The 27,942-nt window shown below is 42.1% G+C and overlaps 1 protein-coding gene across 1 annotated transcript in view; it reads right to left on the reverse strand.

Annotated features, from left to right (window-relative positions):
- The window catches only part of LOC126100947 (potassium channel subfamily K member 13), a 1,039,067-nt gene extending 1,022,082 nt beyond the window's left edge, over positions 1-16,985 (reverse strand). Inside the window, exon 1 of the mRNA XM_049911608.1 lies at positions 16,877-16,985. The gene's annotated coding sequence lies outside the window, so the exon portion shown is untranslated. The remainder of the gene's footprint in view (positions 1-16,876) is intronic.
- Between the last annotated feature and the right edge of the window lie 10,957 nt (positions 16,986-27,942).

Raw genomic sequence — 27,942 nt, forward strand, 5'->3', positions numbered from 1 at the left:
TATACACTGAAGGGCCAAAGAAACAGGTACACCTGCCCAATATGGTGTAGGGCCTCCGCTTGCTCGAAGAATTTCCGCATCACGAAGTGGAATGAACTCGACTAATGCCTTAAGTAGTGCTGGAGGGAATTGACACTGTTAATCCTGCAGGGCTGTCCAAAAAGTCCGTAAGAGTACGAGGGCTGGATGGTTCAAATGGCTCTGAACACTATGGGACTTAACATCTGAGGTCATCAGTCCCCTAGAACTTGAACTAATTAAACCTAACTAACCTAAGGACATCACACACATCCATGCCCGAGGCAGGATTCGAACCTGCGACCGTAGCAGTCGCGCGATTCCAAACTGAAGCGCCTAGAACCGCTCGGCCACTCTGGCCGGCACGAGGGGTGGAGATCTCTTCTGAACAGCACGTTGCAAGGCATCACAGATATTGTCAATAATGTTAATGTCTGCGGAGTTTCGTGGCCAGCGCAAGTGTTTAAACTCGGAAGAGTGTACCTGGAGCCACTCTGTAGCAATTCTAGACGTGTGGGGTGACTCTTTGTCCTTCCCCAAGTCCGTCAGAATGCACAATGGACATAAATGGATGCAGGTGATCAGACACGATGCTTACGTACGTGTCACCTATCAGAGTCGTATCTAGACGTACCGGAAATCCCATATTACTCCACCTGCGCGTGCCCCACACCACTAAAGAGCCTTGACCAGCCTGAACATTCCCCTGATGACGTATAGGGCCCATGGGTGCATGATGTTGTCTCCATATCCGTACTCGTCCGTCCGCTCGATTCAGTTGGAAACGAAATCGTCCAACCAGGCAAGATTTTTCCAGTCATTAACAATCCAATGTCGGTGTAGCAGGGCCCAGGCGAGGCGAAAAAGCTTTGTGTCGTGCAGTCATCAAGGGTAACACGAGTGGGCCTTCTGCTCCGAAAGCCTATATCGATGGTGTTTCGTTGAATGGTTCGCAAGTTGACACTGATGGCGCAGCATAGAAATCTGCACCAATTTATGGAAGGGTTGCACTTCTGTCACGTTGAAAGATTCTCATCAGTTGTCTTTGGTCCCGTTCTTGTTGGATCTTTTTCCGGCCCACAGCGATGTCGGGGATTTGATGTTTTACCGCATTCCTGATATTCACGGCCCACTCGTGAAATGATCGTACGGGAAAATCCCCAATTCATCGCTACATCCGAGATGCTGTGTCCCATCGCTCGTACGCCGTCTGTAACACCACGTTGAAATTCTCTTCAGTCTTGATAAACTGCTATTGTAGCAGCAGTAAACGATCCAAAAACTGCGCCAGACACTTGTATGTTGGCGTTGACGATCGCAGCGGCGTGTTGTGCCTGTTTACATATCTCTGTGTTTGAATACGCATGCCTATACCAGTTTCTTTGGCGCTTCAGTGTATAATAGAATGTATCCCAGAGTGGGGAAGCATGAATCCTAAACTTTAAGGATATGTTGTGTCAATTTGCACGACATGTAAAATGCCATGTTCGATGACAAGATGGCATGTATCATGTTATACGACATGACTTGACACGATGTATCGTATTAGGTAACATGCGTATTAATTCTAACAAACAAAAAAGCGCAAATGTGTCAAGATATTTTTATTTAAATTTCTATGAAGCTGCCAGGTAAGACGAAAAGGTATTTGCCTTCTTTTACATCCCAACCTCTGCCAGGACTTATTCGCCTTTTTGTGCTGTGATGGGAGCATTTTTCATTCTGGTAACAACTTCTTGCACATTTGTGAATTGTTATTCTTGTTGGATACCATCTGTCGGGTCAGCTTAGTGCGTACGACACAAGTGTTCTCTTGGGGTTCCTTCTGTGTTCTCCTTAAACAAGAACGGATCCAGTTTCTCTGGGTTTTGGAAAGACATTTATTTCTTCCAACTAGCTACTTCGACATATGTGAGTGATACAGACAGAATGACATCTGCATTTACTTCGTGCCTTGTTTATAGAACTATCGCGGCGGTGCAGCACTGTTGGCCTCCTTTGCCGACGCACCTTATTACTTCATTTGGTTATGAAATAACGAACGTAAGCGTAAGACCGTTATCGGTTTCACATTGGAAACAGATATATCCGAAGTCCCAACTAATATAATTAATCCGAAACTAGTAACCGCTGTTGAATACGTCTCTTTTAGAACTACAACACTAGCAGCAGAAATCTCTACGTTCTGCTTCAAAATGCGAATTGACAGTGATATCTCTGTAATTAATATAGATATTGAAAGAGGATAAACGTTATTTATTGAAGATTATCTGTCAAATGATCTGGGTTGGGTTGAAACAGATTTACAATATCTTGAACGATTCCACAAATATTTGAGATCAACAACTTAGCTGAAGCATCCTGTATTTATATCACAGCAGAATTACGAGTAGCACCAAGGTGCGGCGGATTTGAAGGAGTATATCGAGGTTCGATAAAAAACGTTTGTCATCACCTGAAATCAGAGAAGGGAGAGAGGGGGGGGAGAGAGAGAGGGGGGAGAGAGAGAGAGACAGAGAGAGGGGGGAGAGAGAGACAGAGAGAGGGGAGAGAGAGAGAGAGACAGAGAGAGGGGGGAGAGAGAGACAGAGAGTGGGGGAAAGAGAGAGAGAGGGGGGGAGAGAGGGGGGAGAGAGACAGAGAGTGGGGGAAAGAGAGAGAGAGGCAGAGAGAGGGGGGAGAGAGGGGGGAAAGAGAGGGGGGAGAGAGGGGGAAAGAGAGGGGGAGAGAGAGGGGTGAGAGAGGGGGGTGAGAGAAAGGGAGAGAGGGGGGAGAGAGGGGGTGAAAGGTGGGAGAGGGGGGAGAGAGGGGGGAAGAGGGGGGAAAGAGACAGGGGGAAGGATATGGGGGGAGAGAGATGGCAGGGAGAGAGATGGGGAGGAGAGAGATGGGGGAAGATGGAGATGGGGGAAGAGAGATGGGGAGAGAGAGATAGGGGGAGAGAAAGATGGGGGGAGAGAGAGATGGGGGGAGAGAGAAATGGGGGGAGAGAGAGATGGGGGGGGAGAGAGATGGGGGGAGAGAGAGATGGGGGGAGAGAGAGATGGGGGGAGAGAGAGATGGGGGAGAGAGAGATGGGGGAGAGAGAGATGGGGGAGAGAGAGATGGGGGAGAGAGAGATGGGGGGAGTGAGATGGGGGAGAGAGGGGAGAGAAAGAGAGTGGACAGAGGGGGGAAGGGAGAGAGGGGGCGAGAGGGGGAGGGGAGAGAGGGGGCGAGAGGGGGAGGGGAGAGGGGGGAGAGGTGGGAGATGGGGAGGGGTGAGAGGGGGAGGGGGAGGGGGAGGGGGAGACTGGGAGGGGGAGAGGGGGATGGGTATAGGGGGAGGGGGGAGGGGGTGAGGGGGAGAGCGGGGGGAGAGAGGGGAGAGAGGGGAGAGAGGGGGGGAGATAGAGGGTGGAGAGAGAGGGGGAGAGAGAGAGGGGAGAGAGGGGGCGGGAGAGAGAGGGGGACAGAGGGGTGAGAGAGGGGGGAGAGAGGGTGAGAGAGGGGGAGAGGGGGAGAGATGGGGAGAGAGGGGGAGATGGAGGGGGAGAAAGAGGGGGAAAGGGGGCAGAGAGGGGGAGAGAGGGGGGAGAGAGGGGGCGAGAGAGGGGGAGAGAGGGGGGAGAGAGAGGGAGGGTGAGAGAGAGGGGGGAGAGAGGGGGAGAGTGGGAGAGAGGGGAAGAGAGGGGGAGAGAGGGGGGAGAGAGGGGGGGAGAGAGAGGGGGAGAGAGGGGGGGTGATAAAGGGGGAGAGAGGGGAGAGAGATAGGGAAAAGAGAGGCAGTAGAGAGGGGGAGAGAGAGGGGGGTATAGAGGGGTGTATAGAGGGGGTATAGAGGGGTGTATAGAGGGGGGTAGAGAGGTGGTAGAGAGGGGGATATAGAGTGGGTATAGAGGAGGGTATAGAGGGGGTTATAAAGGGGGGTATAGAGGGGGGTATAGAGGGAGGTATAGAGGGGGATATAGAGGGGAGTATAGAGGGGGTATAGAGGGGCGTATAGAGGGGCGTAGAGAGGGGCGAAGAGAGGGGTGAAGAGAGGGGGTAGAGAGGGGATAGAGGGGGGTAGAGAGGGGATATAGGGGGGTTGAGAGGGGGTAGAGAGGGGATGAGAGGGGGTAGAGAGGGGGTGAGAGAGGGGTTAGAGGGGGTAGAGAGGGTGGAGAGGGGGAGAGAGGGGTGAGAGATGGGTGATAGAGGGGGGAGGGGGGAGAGAGGGGGAGACAGGGGGAGAGAGGGGGAGAGGGGGAGAGAGGGGGAGAGAGGGGGAGAGAGGGTGAGAGAGGGGGAGAGTGGGTGAGGGGGGGAGAGGGGGGAGAGGGGGATTGAGTGGGAGAGATGGGGAAGGGAGGTTGGAGAGAGGGGGGTGAGAGGGAGGAGGGAGGGGGTGAGAGAGGGGGGAGAGAGAGGGGGGTGAGAGGGAGGAGGGAGGGGGTGATAGAGGGGGGAGAGAGAGCGGGAGAGAGGGGGGAATAGAGGGTGAGAGAGGGGGAGAGAGGGGGGAGAGAGGTGGGGGATAGGTGGGGAGAGAGGGGGGAGAGGGGAGGGAGAGAGCGGGAGAGAGGGGGGAGAGGGGGAGAGAGGAGGTGAGAGGAGGAGAGAGGGGGAGTGAGGGGGAGATAGGGGTAGAGAGGGGGAGACCGGGGGAGAGAGGGGGAGAGTGGGGGAGTGAGTGGGTGAGAGGGGATGAGAGGGGGAGGGAGGGGGAGAGAGGGGGAGAGATGGGGAGAGAGGGGGAGTGAGGGGGAGAGAGGGTGGAGTGAGTGGTAGAGGGGTGCAGTGGAACATGTGCAATAGTTTCGTGTACTCTGTGCTGGGGAAGTGTATCTTGAATTTGTTTCCGCTCAGGATTAGTAAACAAAAGTGGAGTTTCTCTCTACGGACTTCGAGAATTTAGTGGATGATGCAAGCCTGGTGTAGACTGAATAGTGGGAAGAGTTTCTGAAAGTTGAACTAGGGGAAGAAAATTGGCTCTGCAGCTTTGAAGATAAATCTTTCTTAATATCATATGACCGAAAACTAAACTATTGTGTTGGACTGCATTTCAGTTATAAGGAGGTATTACTAAGCGACTATCGAAGCGACTATCTAAGCGACTAACCCATATCCGGTATCAGTTTTCAGGTTGCCTACCTAACGACTTCCAGGGACGGCAAAAATTAGACTATCACTATTTCGCGTTATTATTAACCGAATACGAAAGTTGAAAATGCTGTCATAATCTACTCATTGAAAGGTTTATGTTTATATTAAAAGTTTAACGCAAGAAGACAAGTATTACGGTTAGAAACTGTGTGTGTGTCTCGAGGCAGCGTAACTGATTTCGCGTAAATACCTGGACTTCGAACCAGTGTTAGGGAAAGAGCACTTAGCGACTTCAGCATACGAGTATTTTACAAATAATTTAAAAACTTTATTAAAGTATTTTCTCACTGATACCCCACAGAAAAAAATGGAAAATTTTTATCACTTGTTACATTTTCGCTGTCCAAGCACTAAAACTTCACCATCAGTAGTAGAAGTAGTAGTAGTAGTAGTAGTAGTAGCAGTGTGGTATTCTGCCTTACGGCAGGTCTTTTCACCGGTCAAGCCTCTTCCACTTTTGTATGTCCATAGCCAGTCTTTTCTTTTCTAAATATTTGTTTCCTCTGATATTGTCCAGCGATTGCTATCTTCTTTTTTCTCTTCCTCTTTCGCGCTCCACCATTCCCTGTATTCCTTCCTTCGGTGAACAGTCCCTCCTTAAACTGTGTCCAATCCAGTTCCGTTTTCTCTTTCTGATCGCTTTCAGCATGTTTCCTTCTTCTCCAACTTTTCTTAACACTTCTTCACTCCTTACTCGGTCTTCCCATTTCATTTTTTCCATTCTTCTCCATATCCACATCTCTAGTGCCTCCAATCTTCTTTCATCTTCCTTCCCCAATGCCCAGGCCTCCGCACCATACATTCCAACGCTTCATACATGACGTTATAATTTGTTACTCCTTTACTATCTACTCTATTAGTAACACAGTTAGCAGCCGGTATTCAAATATACTACTGAACGTACATTCAAAATTGTATCATTGTACGACACATAGTTCAGAAGATATGGCGTCAAACATTAAGATGCTTGAAAAACAACCTTTTGCTTAAAATGGAACGCAAATTACCCACACTATATTCGTCCAATTTCCATGACGAGAACTATTAGCGACTTTCAACGAACTTTAGGTATGGTTTCAAACCTTTTCCAAACTAAAATTAAAGCAATAACAGAACTCGGTCGCAAAAAAGAAGTATTTTGGCCTAGGTTTCGACACTACTAGGAGTGCCTTCATCAGAAGTAAAACACTCAAACTGGCCTATAACATAAATACTTGTTTCAGTGTTTTACTCCAGATGAAGGCACTCATAGTAGTGCCGAAACCTAGGTCCAAAGACTTCATTTTTGCGACCGACGGCTGTTATTGCTTTAATTTTACTTTGTAAACGATCGCTGATCACGCTGCCATATTCAGCACCTTAAAACGTTACCAAGCTCTTTATCGTTTACATGGATAACGTCAAATATTTCACACATTACCTCATTTGTAATCAGAAGCTTGAAGCTATTATATACAGGGTGATTATAACCAAAGTTAAACTTTCAAAACGCTCTAGAAGTAACACCACTGGTCAGAATGACAGCAAACTGCAACGGAATATTATTGCAGAAGGGGGGGAAAACATACGGCAAAAGAAAAAAATAGTTTGTAAACTGATCAATAGATGGCGCTGTATGTGTCAGAATACGTAAATGGAATGACCTGTAATGCGCACGACCCACTGCAGTTGGTATAAACACCACTGTACAAGGCTTTTCCTCCTTTCGCGTCTGCGACGTTCGTCATGACTGTGTCAATGCAGGATCGCATTCTGCTTGTAAAGCTGTATTACAAGAATGATGACTGTGCACACGTCGCTCTGCAGAAGTTCCGGACAATGAAGGGTTTGAAAGAAGGCGTTGGTCCGCTGACTGCCGTGGGTCTGGAGAAAATTATTCGGAAATTCGAAAAGACGTGTTCTTTTGGTGTGCAACCTGGTAGAGGGAGGAAACAAATTGATTCGACATCATTGGAAGCAGTGGCCACGGCAATGCAGGAGAAGACGAGTTGTGGTGTGCAAAAATGTAGTGCACGCAGAATTGCCCGAGCATTTAACATACCCGTGAGCACGGTGCGTAAAATCCTACTAAACATCCTCCTTTGCTGCTGTTGATGTGGTCTTCAGTCCAGATACTGGTCTGATGCAGCTGTCCGTGCTACTCTATCCTGTGCAAACTTCTTCATTTCAAAGTACCTACTGCACCCTATTTTCTTCTTAATCTGATTAGTGTATTCATCTCTTAATCTCCCTCTACGATTTTTACCCTCCACGCTGCCCTCCAATACTGAATTGGTAATCCCTTTATGCCTCAGAACGTGTCTACCAACCGATCCCTCCTTCTAGACAAGTTGTGCCACAAATTCCTCTTCTCCCCAATTCTATTCGGTACCTCCTCATTACTTTCATGATCTACCCATCTTCAGCATTCTTCTGTAGCACCACATTTCGAAAGCTTCCATTCTCTTCTTGTCTAAAGTATTTATCGTCCATGTTTCACTTCCATATATGGCTACACTCCATACAAATACTTTCATAAAAGGCTTCCTGACACTTAAATCTATACTCAATGTTAACAAATTTCTTCTCTTCAGAAACGTTTTTCTTGCCATTGGTAGTCTACATTTTATATCCTCCCTACTTCGACCATCATCAGTTATTCTGCTCCCCAAATAACAAAACTCGTTTAATACTTTAAGCGTCTCATTTCCTAATCTAATTCTCGCAGCATCACATGATTTAATTCGACTACATTCCATTATCCTCGTTTTACTTTTGTTGATGTTCATTTTGTAACCTCCTTTCAAGACACTGTCCATTCTCTTCCAGGTCCTTTGCTGTCTCTGACAGAATTACAATGTCATCGGCAAACCTCAAAGTTTCCATTTCTTCTCCATGAATTTTAGTTCCTACTCCAAATTTTTCTTTTGTTTCCTTTACTGCTTGCTCAATATACATTATGAATAACATCGGGGATAGGCTACACCCTTCTCTCACTCCCTTCCCATCCACTGCTTCCCTTGCATGCACCTCGACTCTTATAACTGCCATCTGGTTTCTGTACAAATTGTGAATAGCCTTCCACTCCCTGTATTTGACCCCTGCCACCTTCAGAATTTGAAAGAGTATTCCAGTCAACATTGTCAAAAGCTTTCTCCAAGTCTATAAATGCTAGAAACGTAGGTTTCCCTTTCTCCTCAAGGTCGGCTTCTACGTTTTTCCATTCGTCTGTAAAGAATGCGTGTCAGTATTTTGCAGCCGTAATGGTTCGGTAATCTTCACATTTGTCAACACCTGCTTTCTTTGAGATTGGAATTATTGTATTATTCTTTAAGTCTGAGGGTATTTCGCCTGTGTCATTTTTCTCAGCAGACGGTATAGTTTTGTCAGGGCTGGCTCTCCCAAGGCTATCAGTAGTTCAAATGGAATGTTGTCTACTCTCGGGGCCTTGTTTCGACTTATATCTTTCAGTACTCTGTCAAATTCTTCTTGAGGTATCGTATCTCCCATTTCATCTTCACCTGCGTCCACTTCCATGTCTATAATACTTTTTTTTTATATTTTCTCCTCTCGTCAAAACGTAGCTGCGTTGAAGGCACGCATTGCGCAACACATTCTGAACGTGACTCCGGAAACACTCCGATCAATTCTGGAACATGGTGTCACTCGATTTCAACTTGTTGCAGAAAACGGTGGACAGCATATTGAACATGTTGTGCGCCAGTCACACGGAAATTAATAATCCGATTTGATTTTGATTGATGCTTCTTATGCGGTTTTTGGCCTCAGTACATTTAAAAACCTATTATTCCCATCAGATGTGATATGATTTTGACGTGGAGGATGGGCTTACTTAAGTAACAATATCACACCTGTACGCCCATGCGCACTGAGTAGTACATTTTGTTTGACATCAAACGTACACCTTAGGCATTGTTGTATGATTCATCTGTCATTTGTAGTCTGCCACTATTGAATTATGATGCTTACAGCGCCATCTATTGCTACATTTTGTAAATATTTATTTTTATTCTGCCTTGCGGAACCCTTCTCCGATACACTTCCGTTGCAATTTGACGGCTTTCTGACCAGTGGTGTTATTTCTACAACGATTTGGAAGTTTAATTATAATCACCCTGTACATGATAGTGCACTGGTATTGATGTAATGAATGATGTCCATCAGGTTTCGTAAGATGGCATTAATCTCTTTTTCTTTGTTGTTATCTTAGAGGTTTGGTTGACATTTTATTGGTGGTCTTGGGAGAACATTTACAAAGAAAAACAGTCGGTCACTGGAACTAGTGACTGGAAAAGTAGAAGCAGCAAAGAAGTTTGTTAAAATCACATTTAGAGTTCTGGGTACATTCAAGTAAGTTTTGAGCTCTGTCAGATAGTGTTGATGACTTGTTCTCGGTTGTTAGTCTAGCGACGAAACGTAGGCAATTACCTGAAGAAACGAACCAGATTTGGGCCGCGGACTAAGTGTCTTCTTTACGACCTGGATGCAGTTACGTCGTGCCTGGAAACTGAAATAGTCCCGCGGAAGACGGAACACGTCAAAATGACTGTGACGGAGAAGATTCCGAAGATTCAGTTGGAAAGAAACTTTTAACTGTCACAAACTGATTTTTCCAGACAGTACCGTTTACTCCAGTAACATAGTAACGTTAAGTTTATGATTACTTTGTTGTAACACTCACTGTAAAACATCGAAATTATCGTTTCCTTATTCCTGCAAAGTAAAGATCTACCCCACTTGTTCTATGTTGGAGAATGTGTTCAGGATTCTATACGATACAAAATTATGTCATCAACTGCAGGCACTGTCATATATTAATCTTGTCGATGACAGATTCGTAGGATAACTAGAGACGTGCAAAATACCAAATTCTGTATGATATTTGGTTTGATAACAATAAATAAATCTGTATCAATACCTCGACAATACCTAGAAATTAGTTTTGAAACTGGCAGTGTCGCAAAGTTTTCACTGTTTTTTATACATAATTTTAGGGTTTCCTTTGACACAAAAGAACTCATTTAGAAGAAAGGACAAATACTTAGTTTAGCTGCACTTACTCTTCATGAATGAACTTGGGTGTAAAATCAGATAAAAACTTGTGTGGTAAATCGCAGTAGCTACTAAGATCTCTGAAGCCTCTGATTGTACATATACGTGGAACTGTTAACACTAGATCAGCAAAAGGGGTGGAAATTGCCTTTCGACTTTTATTTCCGCAATAAAGATTTCAGTTTTTAACATCTTTCCAAAATAAGTCTGTGACTTCTTCTCATTTGATACTTTTGACAACAGTGTACTGCAGTTTTCCAGCGTCCTGAATTTTTACGATTTCATAGAACTTTAATGAAGGTACCTACAACAGCAGAAGGTGTCAGTTGACCCTGAGATAGCTCTTTTCAGAATGCTGCTGTTCTCATAATTATAAATGTAATTGCGTTACACTTTTCATTGATCAGCTGTCGCTGCCTGTGAAATTTGCATGTTCATAAAGGTTTCCACGATGCGCATCGTAATTTTGTGTGTTGCTGTTGTTACTCGCCTTATCAGTTAGTGACTTCTTTTCTTCTTTGCCTGTAACAGGCATTTTCGACCAAGTCGTGGTCTTACTAGAGAAGATATTTAGCGTATTCTGTTTAGTTACGCGACTCATTGAATAATTTCCATTTCCATTTTGGTGTATTCTGTCATCGATTTGGAGCTCTCTTGAGACAGGTTAATGTCTCTACATAGAGCAAGATATAGGGGGAGGAGGAAGTTGAAGACTCCTCAGTGCAGGAAATGTTAGCAATGTGACGACCGATTGCTAAGGAGACGAACCGCTGAAACTTCAGTTATGAACAGACTGTCGTAAATTTAAATTATAATACAAGTATTTGAATATTAAATTAGTTTCGTGAAACGTCTGTTTCGTGATTATATACGTTGATGAGGTTTGCAAAAACTCAAAAGTCAAAAATTGAAGTCAAAGTTGAAGACTCCTCAGTGCAGGAGATGTTAGCAATGTGACGACCGATTGCTAAGGCGACGAACCGCTGAAACTTCAGTTACGAACAGACTGTCGTAAATTTAAATTATAATACAAGTATTTAAATATTAAATTAGTTTCGTGAAACGTCTGTTTCGTGATTAGATACGTTGATGAGGTTTGCAAAAACTCAAAAGTCAAAAAGAGTCACTGGACTAATTACACAAAGTGTACTTGCGCTCTATAATAAAATCAGCAGATCCAGTGGTAGTAGTAGTGTTTTCTTTAATAATTATGTGTATCTTGGTGGATGATCAGTCGTAGTTTGGCGACGCGCTTTAGACAGTGATGGAATCTGTGTTGTTGGAGACATTCTTGCAAGTGCGACAGCTGTGGTGTGGGCGACATATCTGAATCACTACTTCGTATAATTTTAATTTACAGATTGGCATAAAATTAATTTATTTGATTAATTTTGAACTGTATAAAGAAGGAGACTATCTCTGTTACTTGTGGTAAATAAAATAAAATAATCTGACCACGACCATGAGCGTTTGACAGACGGGCAAAACGAATTTTCATTGAAATGTATACTGTCAAAATAAGATGTCTTGGTATAATCTGGTTGCTAATTTTATTATTTCCTGAAACCGATAAGAAGTCCTGTGCTCAATGTGGGAGGTAACGCGGCTTGTGGTCCAGTGCTCTGCGTTGCTGCCCTTAGATCGCGGGGTCCCGAGTTAGATTCCCACCTATTCTAAGAATTCTTCGTTCGTGGGCTGGGTGTTTGTGTTGACCTAATCATTTCATCACACTTTCATCAAATCGCGGGAGCGGCCTCAGTGAGAAAGACTTGTTTGTACCAGGTGATCGAAAAACCTTGGCCAGTTATGTTGTACGATCATTCCATTTCATTCCATTCCAATGAAAATGCTTGAATACAATTAGTAATATAAAATCAGCTAATTGGTGGATCTAAACTTGAATAAAATAGTAATACATAACAGAAGATGTAATCAAATGTGAAGGTTTTTAGTTTAGTAGTGTTTGTTTCCATTTAACATTATGTCTCGTTAGGGGAGGCGAGTTACTTTGCGAGAAAAATTCGGAGATAAGTCACCTACTACACGTGGGTTTACTGATAGTACGGCGGCGAAATATTCCCATAGTGCCGTTAAACGCCCCTTACCAGTGACCAAACTGTCACTGAGGTGACAAAATTCTTGACATAGCGATATGCACATAAACGGATGGCGGTAGTATCACGTACACAACGTATAAGAGGGCAGGGCATTGGCAGAACTGTCATTTGTTGTGAAAAGGTTTCCGATTTCATTATCGCCGCACGACGAGAATTAACAGACTTTGAACGCGGAATGGTAGCTGGAGCTACGCTGATGCCTCGACGTTGAGCGCCCATAAGCCCCCCCCCCTCCTCCCCCCACCCCCCCACCCCAGCTGGAGCTAGACGCATGGGAAATTTCGTTAGGGAATTCAGTATTCCGAGAAACACATTGTGTTAAGAGTGTGACGAGATTAACAAACTTCAGGCATTACTCCCCACCACAGATAACGCAGTAGACGACGGCCTTCACTAAAGGAACCAGACTAGCAGCGTTTTCGTAGAGTTGTCAGTGCTGACAGACAAGCAGCACTGCGTGAAATAACCTTGGAAATCATTGGGGGACGTGCGACGAACATGCGTTAGGACAGTGCGTCGAAATTTGGCATTAATGGGCTATGACGGTATACGACAGAAGCGAGTGCCTTTGCTTACAGCATGACGTAGTCTGCAGCGCCTCTTCTGGGCTCGTGACCATATCGGTTGGACCCTAGACAACTGGAAAACCGTGGTATGGTCAGATGAGCCCCAATTTAAGTTGGTAAGAGCTGATGGTAGCATTGGAGTGTAGCGCAGATCCCACGAAGTCATGAGCGCAAGTTGCCGACAAGGCACTGTGCAAGTTGGTGGTGGCTCCACAATGGTGTGAGCTGTGCTACCGAATGTGTTAAAAAAAACTGCGCATAATAACGGAATTCTTCAGTGGCTCATACCTCGAGTTCTATTGGTAATAGAATGGTAGGGTCAAGTGTTTTGGACAGCCCTTGGGATGGGGACTATTTGTACGTCCAACAGAGGAATCGTCACTATCCTATGTCATAATATAAATATTAAACACTTACTCCTGCTCCGGTAAATGTAGCACATTTTCATTTGATGTGGTCCACAATGGGCCTTAAGCAACTTACGGAAGTACTATTAGTTCATGGGCAGTTCCTTACAAATTCCAGAAAAGGAGTTTTTTTACCACTTCTTCGTACCAAAACCGAACCGTGGTTTCGAAGACGGCTACGCATAGAAAAAGCTGAAACATCATTCTTATATTCATAGGAACTCGATCTCGAATAACCTATTCGGGAGGACGACGGTTCAATCCCGTCTCCGGCCATCCTGATTTAGGTTTTCCGTGATTTCCCTAAATCGTTTCAGGCAAATGCCGGGATGGATCCTTCGAAAGGGCACGGCCGATTTCCTTCCCAATCCTTCCCTAACACGAGCTTGCGCTCCTTCTCTAATGACCTCGTTGTCGACGGGACGTTAAACACTAACCACCACCACCACCACTCGAATAACCTTGAAAATTTTGGTATCTTTATACGTTTTCTGTGTACAGAGGTTAGAAATTAGAGTATTTCTAGACTAAAATACGTAAAATTCAGTGTGAGGCGAAAACGTAGTTTATCATGTGAATTAGCACGGAGAAATATGCTGTGATGTGTGTCAACTACCATCTGAATGGTCATGGGAACACCACGTTGTAGTACTGAAACAGGAGCAAAATTTTTGTGTACGTAATATACGGTGTGAGGTGTAAAATTACTTTTGCGCGATTTCAATTTCACGTAGGTAAACTACCAAAATTTTGCTGACCCATACAGTTCGTTTCATATGAGTGACGTGCACTGCCGTAACAGGGAGTAGAGCGCAGTCGGAGGAAAAATATCGGAGCACCAGGAAGGCGAATATGCTCATGTTTAAAAGACTGACTGAAAAGTTACATACCTTCGTCAGTGCCTTTAAAATTTTCCCCAAAAGTTTGGTACGCCAACATACTCGTGAGAGGAAAGGAGACAATGGGAGTGTAGGAGAAAGACAGGGGGACAATGGCAGTGAGACATAGTTCACAATGGCAGGGCAGTGCTAGGAAGCGTGTGAAGGAGACTATGTCAGGGGGAAGGGGGAAGGAATAAATAGGAAGAGAAACTGAAAGGGGTGAGAGCCAGTGATAATAAGATAAAGAATCAATAACAATGATAATGATAACGACGACGAGGGAGATAATGACAGTGAGAAGAGACAGCAGCAGTGGGAAGGAATGAATGAGGTAATAGCAGAAAGGGGTGACAGTGAGAGGAGACAGTAGTAGTATGACAGAACGAAAGGGACTGTGCGTGTGAGCCGGGACATAGTGACAGCGAGACACAAAGAGATGACGACGATGTGTTGCGATGAATGAGTGAGTTAGAATAGGAAGTGGGAGTGGGAGTTTGTGCGACTTACGGCGATGGATTAGCAGGTGTGAGTGAGTTACAGTTAGAAAAGCTCGTACGAGTGAGAGGTAAGCTGCACGTTAAAAAAGAATGGGAATATGTTCGCATGTGTAAATGTTTGGGAAAAGTTTTGCAGGTGCTGTGAAAGGTAGAATGAGACACCTGGTACCCCACTTTTCGGTCAGTTTTTTAAATAGGGACATATTCGCTTTTTTGTGCACCGGTAGGAGCATTTTTCGGCTGCTTCCTTCGCATTTTCTAGGTTCTCTGTCCAACACAACAATATCAGTTCTGTTTATTCCAACAGCTCTGTCAGTAATAATCATGATAACAAAAAGAAACCTCGTCGGCTCTATCCTCCCCTCTCTCTCACCCTCATACACACACACGGTATAAATATCATAAACAGAAGTTAGTCTCGAACATATACTTCGTTAGGTTGGGAACAAATAGGGAAACATACCAAAGAAGATGAAACACGTAATGGAGTCGCAATATTGTTTGTGAACGACGAAATAGTTATATCGAGTGACAAAAGGACAATAGTCCACCACAAAAAAGAGTGAGAAACATGTTGAACAGTGTGTGGAAGGCGGGAACACAAAGATACGGCAGTGATAAAAGTGGTAGTGTGACCTACAGACCAGATGTGAGGAAACGCAGATCAGCAAATCGTAAGCAATTACCTCTTTTACAAAAAAATCGCTAAGTAAACTGTTTAATAATCTAAAACTAACAGAAATGTATCGTTATAGATCCCACTGATGATACCTTAGAACAAGAGAAGGCGAAACGCGTATGTAATAAATAAGGTAACTAGCAGTAGGAAAAGGCAGTTTTATTTACAAAACAAGTATAATAATCATGATATCCCAGAAAATTCATGTTTACTGATTGCTGATTACCTCACCTGCTCAGATCGACAGTGAAAAAAGAAGAGTGTAAAATAACTTTGGAGGGTGAAGGGAGGTTTGATTAAGACTACTTCTTAGTGGTTTACCAAAACACAGCATTGCAAAGTAACTAACTGCTTACTGAAAACGCGGATATCATTGTCGAGCAAAATGGTTTATCCTTCTTTATGGAAATTCCATATTTTATGGAGCAGCACTGAGAGCCTGCACTATTATACACAATAGTATAATACTACGCGCTAATGGCAGTAAAAGATTAATAGGCCGGATTAAAGTGTAAAATATGTCACATTAAGTACAAAAAAGAATCACAGTACGCACTATCCCTAAATTTACTTCCTATAGGGTCAAAACATGCCAACATACACGATAAAATCGTGAGGCTGCGTCTTGCAATGATATGCCACGAATGGTACTGATCTGTTTAAAATGACTAAAATTTTATCCGACTCGCGTGTATAGTCGCTTCTGTTAGCACACCACTTTCGGTATTCGGGGAGTTGATAGTGAACTTTACATTAGAAAACTGAGCTGTGTTTTGATAGCAATACATTTTATTAGAGTTGTAGTTACTGTGGCATTAGAGTAAAGTTATCATATTGCCAAATAAAGAATTATTTATTCAACATTTGAGAATTCTTACATACTGTTGAGAGAATGTGTTACTCTTTAAGAAAAATTTTGTTGGTTAATTTTGCAGACCAAAGTAATAGTTGTATGAAGGCCTCCCGAAAGTGAATTATGTATACAAAATTAACCAATAAGTAACATTGTTTACAGAATAAATGAAAGACATGAATCATATTAAGTTCCTCTTTAACAAATCTGATCTCTCTTCACCCCCCCCCCTTCCCTCCCACACGCACCCTTTGACTAAATTCTGGCCACGTATTTGCTTGTTGAGTCCATGCCACGTCGACTTGCTGCACTTTGCGGGAAAAGTATTTCCAACACGATATTAAGAGGTATCCCATGACTTTTGTTACCTATGTGTATACGCACCAGTGCTACGCAAAGTTTTATCAACGGTAACAGTTGTTGCACAGCAGTGATACCTGTAGGGGAAACCGGGGCACGTTCACGTAGAGTACGTTTCTCAGGAAGCACTCTTGCTAGAGTGCTACCGACAGTGGAGGATTAGTTCTGCCATCTAGTGATGTCTGCTAAACCTCACGGCACCAGCTGAGTGAACGTGTTAGCACACAGCACACTGCAAAGCGAGCGAATTTTGTTATTCAAATGGCAAAGCTCCTAGGGAACTTACTTTTAGGAATTGAGAATACAGACACCGCCTTACCGTAGCATTAATGGTGCAAGAGAGAGGTATTGCGTATTTCAATGACATGGACGTCTGTACCGGCGGCAGCGTAACTGCTGGCAGGATCTCCGAAGCTGACCAGGCATCTGCGGAGGAATAAATGAAAGTGTGTCCCACAACATCACACGTTTCCAACATCAAGTCCTCATGCCTCGTTTCCTTGTTTTGTCGGGCGGGCAGAGCTCGAAGCCCCAGGAAGGCGGTCTGTCTAGGGAATGGCAACCCCTCCAGAGCGGGGGTTGAATCGTTGGGCCAGCTCCCCAGCAGCCCTAAAATAACTCATTCGATTCGAGATATGTCAAAAGTCTGGGAAAACAGAAAGGCTGTGTAAAAATTTGTTCAAATGGCTCTGAGCACTATGGGACTCAACATCTTAGGTCATAAGTCCCCTAGAACTTAGAACTACTTAAACCTAACTAACCTATGGACATCACACACACCCATACCCGAGGCAGGATTCGAACCTGCGACCGTAGCAGTCCCGCGGTTCCGGACTGCAGCGCCAGAACCGCTAGACCACCGCGGCCGTCTAAGGCTGTGTAAAAGGACTATGTTTATAATGATGTGGTATGTGCAGGACTTGGCTACAAAGAAAAAGAAAAGAGAAGTATTCCAGGAACTAGGAACGTTGAGGGTAGATGAGTGTAGCTACGGTCGCAGGTTCGAATCCTGCCTCGGGCATGGATGTGTGTGATGCCCTTAGGTTAGTTAGGTTTAAGTAGTTCTAAGTTCTAGGGGACTGGTGACCACAGATGTTAAGTCCCATAGTGCTCAGAGCCATTTTTTTAACCATTTTTTAGATGAGTGTATCCTCAGAGAAACAGAGGTCAAGAGGAAATGAAAATATAGCAGATTATATTAACTTTTACAGATGCGTTAAAAACAAGGTAAGGGCTAACTGAAGAATTTCAGTAGCCATCCACAAAAAGTACAGACGAGAGATCAAATCCTAGAAGGAAACTGATGAGAAAATAATGACCTTAGAAATCTCAAAATATTGTCACGAAGTTTTCATTGTCACGGCTTATGCACCTGCAAATCACGGACAACAAAGTCAGGGACTAGTTCTATGAAAAAATTAAAAATGTGCTGGAAAGCATAAGCGACAGCAAAGAAATAATTTTAATAGGATTTTAACTGAAAATCAGGGGTGGCCACTGATACTGGAGTAGTGGAAAGATACGAATATGACCCAATAAATGACACTGGGGAAAGGTTGTGCATATATCTGAGATATTGACCTTGAACCTTCCGAACGGTTGTTTTCCTCACGAGCAGACCCACAAGTGGAAAGGGAGGGTCTTTCCAGAAACATCAGGTCAATAATAGACTATGTCATTTAAAATAAAAATTCCAACATAGGCACAAATGATGTTAGTGTCTTCAGGGATGCAGTATGTGGCTAGGACCACTTCCTGTAAGGTGCAGCGATGATAGCAACATCCAAGTGCCAAAGACAATTTAAAGAGACAAATATTCCCATGAGGACAGTAGATTCTCTGAAATACAACTTATATAGCTTGGAACAAGAGAATGTACAATTTCTTTATAAATTATTGTTGTCAAACAAACTGAGGCATTTAGAAGAAGGAACAGTGGAACAGATGTACCGAGGAATTAAAAAATGCATGCACGAAGCAGCATTCGAAGCAAGAAGAAGAAAAGCGGCCCCCATGATAGTGGACTGAAAGCACTGAAGAAAAAATAAACCTGAAAAAGATGTTCTGTAATAACTGCTTGAGATACGGCCAAATGTGATAGAGCCTTGTATGCTAGAATGAATGGAAGAGTAAAAAAAGACATCTGTAAAAGGAAAAATGAAATCTGGTAGGACAAATGCGAGGAACTTAGTCGATGCATGGGGGACACAGAAGTGGCAGCATGGAAAATAGTTGAGGAGAGAAGTAAAAGAGAGCAAATCCAAATTGTCAATCTGATAGTGTGTGAGAATCATTTTGAAGTCCCGCTCCCAGAAGAAAGGACACATTACAAGAAAATCAAAACAAATGAAAATTGGGAAAACACCATGGCTTGTAGATGTAACAATAGAATCAGTGAGGTTTGGCCCAAGTATTATGTATGAATACGTAAGCAAATTGTTTAATAAATATATGTGGCATGGGAAGAAAATTCCAGGAGAGTGGAACTTAACGCATCTTGGCTCCATTTATACAAAAAGAAGCAAGACAGTGAGTAGCAATTATTATGGCATAAGTGTCAACTTCAGTTAACTGGTTGTGCGGCAGGATTTTACAATCAAGCTTGAAGACGTTTGTAGATGAGGTGGAAGAATAATGTGATTTTAGAAGAAGCAAGTCACGTGCAGATAACCCTAAGACAGATCATGGAGAGAAGGTTGGAAAGGAATCCAAGCAGTTATTGGATGTTCATCAATTTTCTATTAAGGCAGTTATTGGAAGTGCTGTAGTCAGGGGAACTGCTAAATTTAGGTAAGAAGTATCATAAACTTATAGAAGTTTCCAGACTATGTCATTGCAGTTGGAAAGAAATTTCTGGAGAGGTCTTCAGAAAGGCTAAAGGAATAAAACAAGTATGTTGTCTGTCTCTTACACTCTTTAAAATGTGCATGCAGAGGACACCAGATATGAAGTATAGAAATTGGTTGGGCAAGGGGATTGAAGAAGGAAACCAGTACATTTACACACTTTTCTATGGTGACGATCAGGTCTTTGCAGCAAATGACGAAGTGAAGGAAAGGTGGTTACTGGTTTTGAGGAAAGTAATAGAAATATTGAAGTGTTAAAAGGGTATCTAGATGACTCAATTTTTTGTTTGAAGGTTTTGCAGAAGAAATTGATGATCTGCATTTCCTCCTAGATAACTTACATTGGAATATACAATTTATAGAAGAAGCTGTGACAAATAACTCTATTCACTAACTGGATTTACACATTAAAAAATGGGATAATGAGAGTATCCTGGATTACTCTGGGGATTCACTGTAAGCCTACTACTACTGACTGCATTATAAATTCAACATTGTGTCATCGAGCTGTCCATAATAAAACTTATTTCAGTTCCATGATTATTAGGTTGACAACCTTACCATTAAAATAAACTGCAGTAAATAAAGAGGTATGCTAGTTGGAAAAGCTTGCTATAAATAAAGGCTAGAATCCTCTGACAGTAACCAATATTCTAAATGCAAAAAATCCAGATACATCACAGCATGAAATACAATTGACCACATTAACTAAGAAAGTAAATAATATTACTCAACAATGCTTTACATCTTTATCCTACATGGGTACAGTTTTATCTAAAAAGTCCTCAGTATTAAAAAACACAGGTGCAAATTTCATTTAAAACCAATAAGAGTTTAAGCCAGCATCTAATACATTGTAAAGATAAAATTTACCCCTATGCAAAATCTGGAGTATATAAGATCAGTTCCAGGTCATGCAATAAATGCTGTCTAAGTCAGACTGGTGGATCTTTTTCAGGTAGATACAAGAAGCGCCGTAGGAAGACCGGAAGCAACACAACCATAATCAGTAAACTGCTTAGGGATTGTCATCATGACATCTTCAGTACTGAAAAATCTATAGACATACTACATGTGTTACCTAAAAATAAAAATATAAATATCCTGGAAGAAATAGAAATATGTAACACTTTGTCTGAGGCCCCTGATACAGCTCTGAACGACCAACAAGATCTTAGAAACAGGAGGTTCTTAGAGAACTTTACATTCTAGCTGTAGGATTTCTAGCATTTACATACAGGAATTTTTCATCTAACTCTTGGAGTTTTTCATTTACCATGTTGTGATGTATAGGTTTCAATGTACAGCTTATTGCAGGCAGACACAGTCTTTTTATTCTAAGTAGGTAACACGTATTTGTTTTCTTCTACCCTTCTTACCATGTTTCCTTTCTTATGTTATTTTAAATGACATAATTGTTACAGTAATATTCCACTACTACCTTTCTTCAATAGAATAGTTACATAACTGATTTGTACCAAACTTTAGGGTGCCCACAGAGAGTTAATTAAATCAAACATGCAAAAAGACAACCGCTAGTAATATTTAAACCTACACATTATCATGCTCATACATCTTTTATGTTGTACATAGATTCTTAACTCAAGTATGTGTGTATAAGGTTTTCAGCATTAATGTAATTCGTTAAAACTACTTTAAATAACCATTCTGAAAGCAATATATTGTAGCTGACACTACAAATATTTGTATTACTGTTTGTAATTAAATTATCAATCATGTCTTTTTGGAAATGTCTTAATTGAATTACCATGGTCAATGAGCTGAAAAATACTGAAACTATATACACTTGAATAATGTAATAATTTTACACTATTAGTTTATGTGTCATATTAAGGTTTATTGAGCCAACTATAGCTTTCTGTACATTCACCAATTCTAGCAAAACCTCTTCAAGTACACTTGATTGCACCCATTGTTGTTAATGTGTGATGAACATCTTCTGATGTACACATATTGAGTTCAACGAAAGTTACTTTTCCTTAGGTGGTTTTTCTCACTAATGCAATGTGTTTCCTTCAACTCACGCCAAATCTATAAAACTCTATACTTTTAATGTTTTGCATTTATTGACTTGCATCATACCTGTAAATCCATATGTAGTCATGTGTAGTAACTAAAATTTCTAGACACTTGGTACCATGGTTGCCCCTGTGTTGCTTATAGATTTTTTAACTTAATTAGATGTGTGTAAGGTTTTCTGGACAAATTTACATTGTTAAAAGTCAATTTAAATGAGTTTGTATGACCAAGGTGCTTTGGTTACTGGTTGACAATGCAGATCTGACTGTTACTGCTTCTTTATTAAGTTATTGCTGACTTCTTTTTAGAACTATTTTGCATTGAAATTGTTATCTCCTTTCAGCAGAATCATTCTGGTACTGTTCACAACTGAAGCAAGTAATAATTTTGTGTAGATCAACTATGTTAAGGTTCATTATAACCTGCTGGAGATTTTATAGATTCCGTGCACCCAGTGAACGTTTTTGTAGTACGCAGGATGTATATGTATTGTTAATAAGATATAGTGTACATGTACACTGATGCATTCATACTTTGTTGAACCAAAGTAATTATCTGTATGTGTCTCTACGTACTAAGGAGCTATGACCTCATTCTGTATAATTTCTAAAGCATTAATATATTTCTGTGAGCGTATCATGTGTACTATATACACAGAAGCGCCAAAGAAACTCTTACAGGCTTGTGTATTCAAATACAGAGATATGCAAACAGGCAGAATGCGGCGCTGCCGTCAGCAACGCCTATATAATGCAAGAAGTGTCTGGTGCACTTATTAGATCAGTTACTGCTGCTACAATGACAGGTTATCAAGATTTAAGTGAGTTTGAACGTGGTGTTATAGCCGGCACACGAGCGATGGGACACAGCATCTCCGAGGCAGCGATTAAGTGGGGATTTTCCCGTATGACGATTTCATGAGTGTACCGTAAATATCAGGAGTCCGGTAAAACATCAAATCTCCAACATTGCTGTGGCCGGAAAAAGATACTGTAAGAATGGGACCAATGACGACCGAAGAGAATCGTTCGACGTGACAGAACCCTTTAGCAAACTGTTGCATATTTCAATGCTGAGCCATCAACAAGTGTCAGTGTGCAAACCGCTCAATGAAACATCATCTATATGGGCTTTCGGAGCCAAAGACACACTGGTGTATCCTTGATGACGGCACGACACAAAGTCTTACACCTCTCCTGGGCCCGTCAACATCGACATTGTACTGTTGATAAGTAGCAACAGGTTGCCCGGTCAGATGAGTCTCATTTTAAATTATATCGAGTGAATGGTATAGGTATGGAGACAGCCTGATGAATCCATGGACCCTGCTTGTCAGCAGGGGACTGTGAAAGCTCTTTAATGATGTGGAGCATATGGAATTAGAGTGATATGGGACTCCTGATACATCTAGATATGACTGACAGGTGACACGTATGTAAGCATCCTGTCTGATCACCTGCATCCATTCATGTCTATTGTGCATTCCGACGGACTTGGGCAACTCCAGCAGGACAATGCGACACCCAGCACGTCCTAAAATGCTACAGAGTGGCTCCAGGAACTCTTCTGAGGTTAATCACTTCTGCTGTTCACCAAACTCCCCAGACATGAACATTATTTAGCATATCTGGGATGCTTTGCTACATGCTGTTCAGAAGAGAATTCCACACTCTCGTACTCTTATGGATATATGGACAACCCTGGTGGATTCCCGGTGTCAGCTCCCTCCAGCACTAGTTCAGACAGTAGTCCTCCATTTCTTTTTACCCCATCCTCCCTCCCATCGTCACTATAACAACCCAATCCAAACGCTTACTTTCCTTCCCCCCTTTTCTTCAACATATGTATATAGATGTGTGCACCGTATTTTCCCGTTCCTCCTTCCAAGCTTTCAAAGCCATGCTTATCATTCTGTCAAGTATAGGTTCTTGGCACTACTCCTCCCAAGCCTCCTCCCACCCTCATCATACCGATGCTCATCCACCCAGTTTCAACATTTAATCAAACTTTCGCTCATAGTTCTTTTACTGCTTCCTTACCCCCCTTCTCGCCACCGCCGCCACCACCACCACCACCACCACCACCACCACCACCACCACCATGGCTACCACCACAGCCACTGCTACCACATACACCTACACCTACTTGTAACACTGTGTTTCCTACTTAACCATCTCATTTACTTACTTCTTCAGTTGGGCTACCCCTTCCTCTCCAACCCCATATCCCTCTCACCCTCCGGATCACACTCTTCACATTCTTTTTCTTAATATATGTAGCTTCACATGATAACATCTGTGCTACTGGCTTGCATCATAGCTGCAATTTTAAAACCTGTATGTTGTCATGCCACAATGACCAACATGTCCAGGCACTTAGTAATGTGGTTTACCCCCAAGTTGCTTTTAGATTTTCTAATTCGACTTGTTGTGTAAAAAGTTTTGTAGATAAATGTGCTTTGGTTACCAGTTGACTGTTACAGATTTTATACTAAGTTATTGCTTACTTTGACACAATTTTACATTCTTCTTTGAGCAGAGTAATTCTGGTACATTTCACAACTGAAGCACATAATAATTTCAGCACTATTACAGTTATGTAAGCATATCATGGTTACTATATATTTTCCTATTCATGTATTGTGTTTCATGCATTCAGTACCATGTTATCCCTCACTTCTCCTTTGTCCACTCCCCCTCCCCCCCACATATCCCACACCGCTATCCTCGTTGCCGACTCCCCTTTTCTTCACCTGCCCCATTTCTCTGTGTTTCTTTTACACTTTATTATACATGTCTCTTAATTTGGCTCTTCTCCTACTCTCAAAATTTCTCTTATCGCCTTCCCCCCTGACATTACTATCCAATCAAATGAATTACTCTCCTTCCCCTGCCCCCATTTCATCAGTTCCTTGTATATCATTGTGCCAGTCTTATTTTCTTAGCCCCATCGCCTTTCAACTCCTTTATCACTCCATCAGTCTTAATGTTTTGACTACTCTTCCCCACTCGCAAGTCTGTTCCCACCCCCCTAACCCCCATTCTCATCTACCCAACTTCATCATATATTTATTCATGTTTCTTTGCTGTTTCCCTCCTCCACAACCCCCATTTTGCTCTCCTCTATCACCCCTTCAACATATACCTACTTCTAACAATACCTTTCCTACTTATCCATTCCTCTAACAGATCTATACAGTTGGGACTCCTCCGCCCTCGCCTCCTTCCCCGTCACCCTACCGACGATCACACTCTTGAAGTACTTTTTCTTAACCTGACACGACCTTCACATAATAATCACCTATTTCTTTTCCACGTTCCCCCCCCCCTTCCCCCCCCCCCTCAGTCTCACTTTTCACTCCTATATGATACCTTTTTATATTATCATTGGCACTTACTATATCGTTAAGCGCTATTCATTGGCTCCTGTACATTATTTCATCTGTTCTTTACGTACTTCGGTTTCTTCATGCTTCATAACGTACGTTCATCTCATATTAATAATGGTCTGATGTTTACAAGTAAACGCGAAGATGATGATTCACAATACCACCTCCAAACTAATCACATACGATCAAATAATACCTATCACTATAGTCAGTTTGTATCTGTAATACCATACTTCTACATTTTACTGTCTCAGGTCTTGTATCGTCTACATTCTTTGACATCACTTCGGTACTTACGTCTTTAAGGCATACGTCAGTCTTGTTTCATACACTTTGGGCTGACTTTCCCAGACATGATGTGCTTGTACGATAACGTGCTGCATTCCTACAAAATGTTAACTTTGTACTATTTATATCATGTTAATCAAATGTATTGACTGTGTATTCGTCATGCTGCATAGCACAAAGCAAAATGACAATGGTTTAACAAGTAAGTGCATATCTCACTGTTTTAGGTCAGCTTGCATTTAATTTTTTATTTATTTTTTAATTTTTACTACGTGTCTTACTATTCCCATACTCTCGTCTTTAGCGTTTTACTCGATAATGGTGTGAAAGTCGAAATCTAGATTATACACAATAAATATAGAAAAATATGCAGTCAAATGACAGCGTATTCTTTAAAAAAATGCTGTATGACTGGGTCAGCACCACTGAAAACTTTTTACATCTTACACGCTCAGAAAGTTGTTACAAGAGTATAAAAAATAGGGTTTGAAGGTTAATTTGGAGAAGATCGAATATTTGTGTAGCTGAGAACAGAACAGTAACTTGGGTAGTGACGGACATCCTATTAAAGTGTGTAAAGAATTTAAGTACTTGGGTAGTACCCTATCACGTAACGTAAGATACCCAACACCGGATCAGGGAGAGAAGTTCGGAAGTCAAAAAATTAAACCGTGCACTTTGGTCCTCAAAAAGGAGTTTAATGGTTAAAATGCATTTATGCAAATCCATCGTGGAACCAATAACAAATTAAAGGAGTGAGTGCTGAGAACTCATAGAAATAACAGGAAACTTAAAGATTAGAAATGCACCAGTTGAAAAGACTGTGTACAATTTCCCGACTTGACCACATAAGAAATGAGGAAATAAGAGAAAGGGTGCAAACTCATTATAGTATTATGTATAGAATAGAATGGATGAAGACAGATGGCCCAAAAGAGTACTTTCTTGCTAACCTACTCGAAGGAGAAGAAGAGGAAGACCACGGAAAGTGTGGCCAAGTAGTACCTAAGACGCAATGGACAAAGGAGGAATGGATGAGGACGAGGAAAAACGACGTTTGGTGACATAAATGAGGGATGCACTGACAGCTGTAGGACCCCTTAAACAAGAATATAAATATTATGTATCCTTATGGGTGATTATTCTACTTTTCGAAGTGCATTTGCATAATCTGAAACCGTAAATGTTACTACTGCAGGTCCGACACTAATTCAAACTTGGCAGTACTGTTGCGGCACGTTCACACACTATTTTGCATTGCATGACAGAGGAAATCAGCCATACTAACTTATACTCCAGTCAAGAAAACTTTAAGACAACAGTGGTTGGAGAAAATATGAAGACGTAGAAGAATAAAAGGAAAAAATTGCTAAGAAGAATCTATTTTAATCTAAAGAATCTAGAGTTGAAACAGTTAATTCTGTGAGAGCAAGGACTGACAAGGCAAAACGTTAATTCTATGACAACAAGGACTGATAAGAAAGAAAAAATGCACAAAGACCTACTTCAGATGCAGAGGATTAAAATTCCCTTAGTATTTACTGCTTGAAACTATATGGCCAATTAAAAAGAAATCAACAATGTCTCCATTGCTGAAACATGTAAAAAATGGGCTCACGACGATTGTGCCACAGGAGAGATGTTATTTTATGTGTCCATAGTTTTCAACGCTGCCATTGACGATTAATAGGCCTCTGATTAACATTCAACCTCTTAAGTAAGGCATATTATTCTAATAGGCGGAAATTTACCAAAACATTTTTTTACAAACAGTAAAATTTTTGTGTGTTACCTTCTTAATTGGTGTAAGTAAGCCAGTAAGTTTGTCTACTACGAATAAAACTAATTTCGAAAATTTTAGTAGTGTTTTTTTTTACTCGTTATTGTGTCGATGATATGCATAACCGTGACTCTGTAGGTGAGTAAACCTGACCCATACCTGGGACGCGTGTACGTGCTCGACTTGAGCTTACGTAAAATTATTTTACAGTCTTAAATGTCACGTTGAGTTAGGAATATATACACCAAATTATGCTTTAATAAAAACATGTTATAAGACTAAACAATTTTAAATACGACAAATATAACAAAAAATTTAAAAATTCCGAAAGTAATCCCCGGTTTCCCCTACGTGGTGTGTGGCACAGGGAATTGTAGTAGACGGAAGAAGCCCCAGAACTAAGGCGAAGACTGCCCTCGTCCACAAATTGGTAATGCATTGAACTACAGCTGGAGTGGACACTGACCATTAAACATGATCGTAACGAGTTATTTAGTAATTTTTATTCCATTTGTTGCGGGTTGTCATAGCTGACGATGGAAATAAACGACAAATTGCGCATAAGCAATTGAGAAAGATAATTTTGGCGAAACAAATGATGCTGGATTTCTTCTGAGATTTATGGAGAACCATACGGTGCTTTAGATCCGCGTTTCTCAACCCATTTTCCTTGGGGCGCACCAAAGTACGTTGAAAACCTTCACGACACCCTTATATGTGATTTTTTCCCCTAGATGCAGTAATGCAGACATCAGTTACACACAATGCGTTATAATATTATGGAACAACTACGAGCTACAAATTTTGCAAATTTATTGCGTTAAATTCTTGAAAAAGAACACAAAAAATAAACATTAACGTTAGAAGTACATATGGACATAAAAATGGGGAGATACTTGTACTCGGGAATTTTGCAAAATAGATGTGTGCGTGGATGAAAGTTTGACAGACTCCCATCTCCTCGCCACGTCAAGGACACGAGACCTGCAGCCAGATCCTATATTCTTCAATTCAGAGAATCCAAACTTGCACAAGTAGGATGC

The sequence above is a fragment of the Schistocerca cancellata genome, chromosome 9 (genome assembly GCF_023864275.1).
Source record: "Schistocerca cancellata isolate TAMUIC-IGC-003103 chromosome 9, iqSchCanc2.1, whole genome shotgun sequence".
Classification (NCBI taxonomy): domain Eukaryota; kingdom Metazoa; phylum Arthropoda; class Insecta; order Orthoptera; family Acrididae; genus Schistocerca; species Schistocerca cancellata.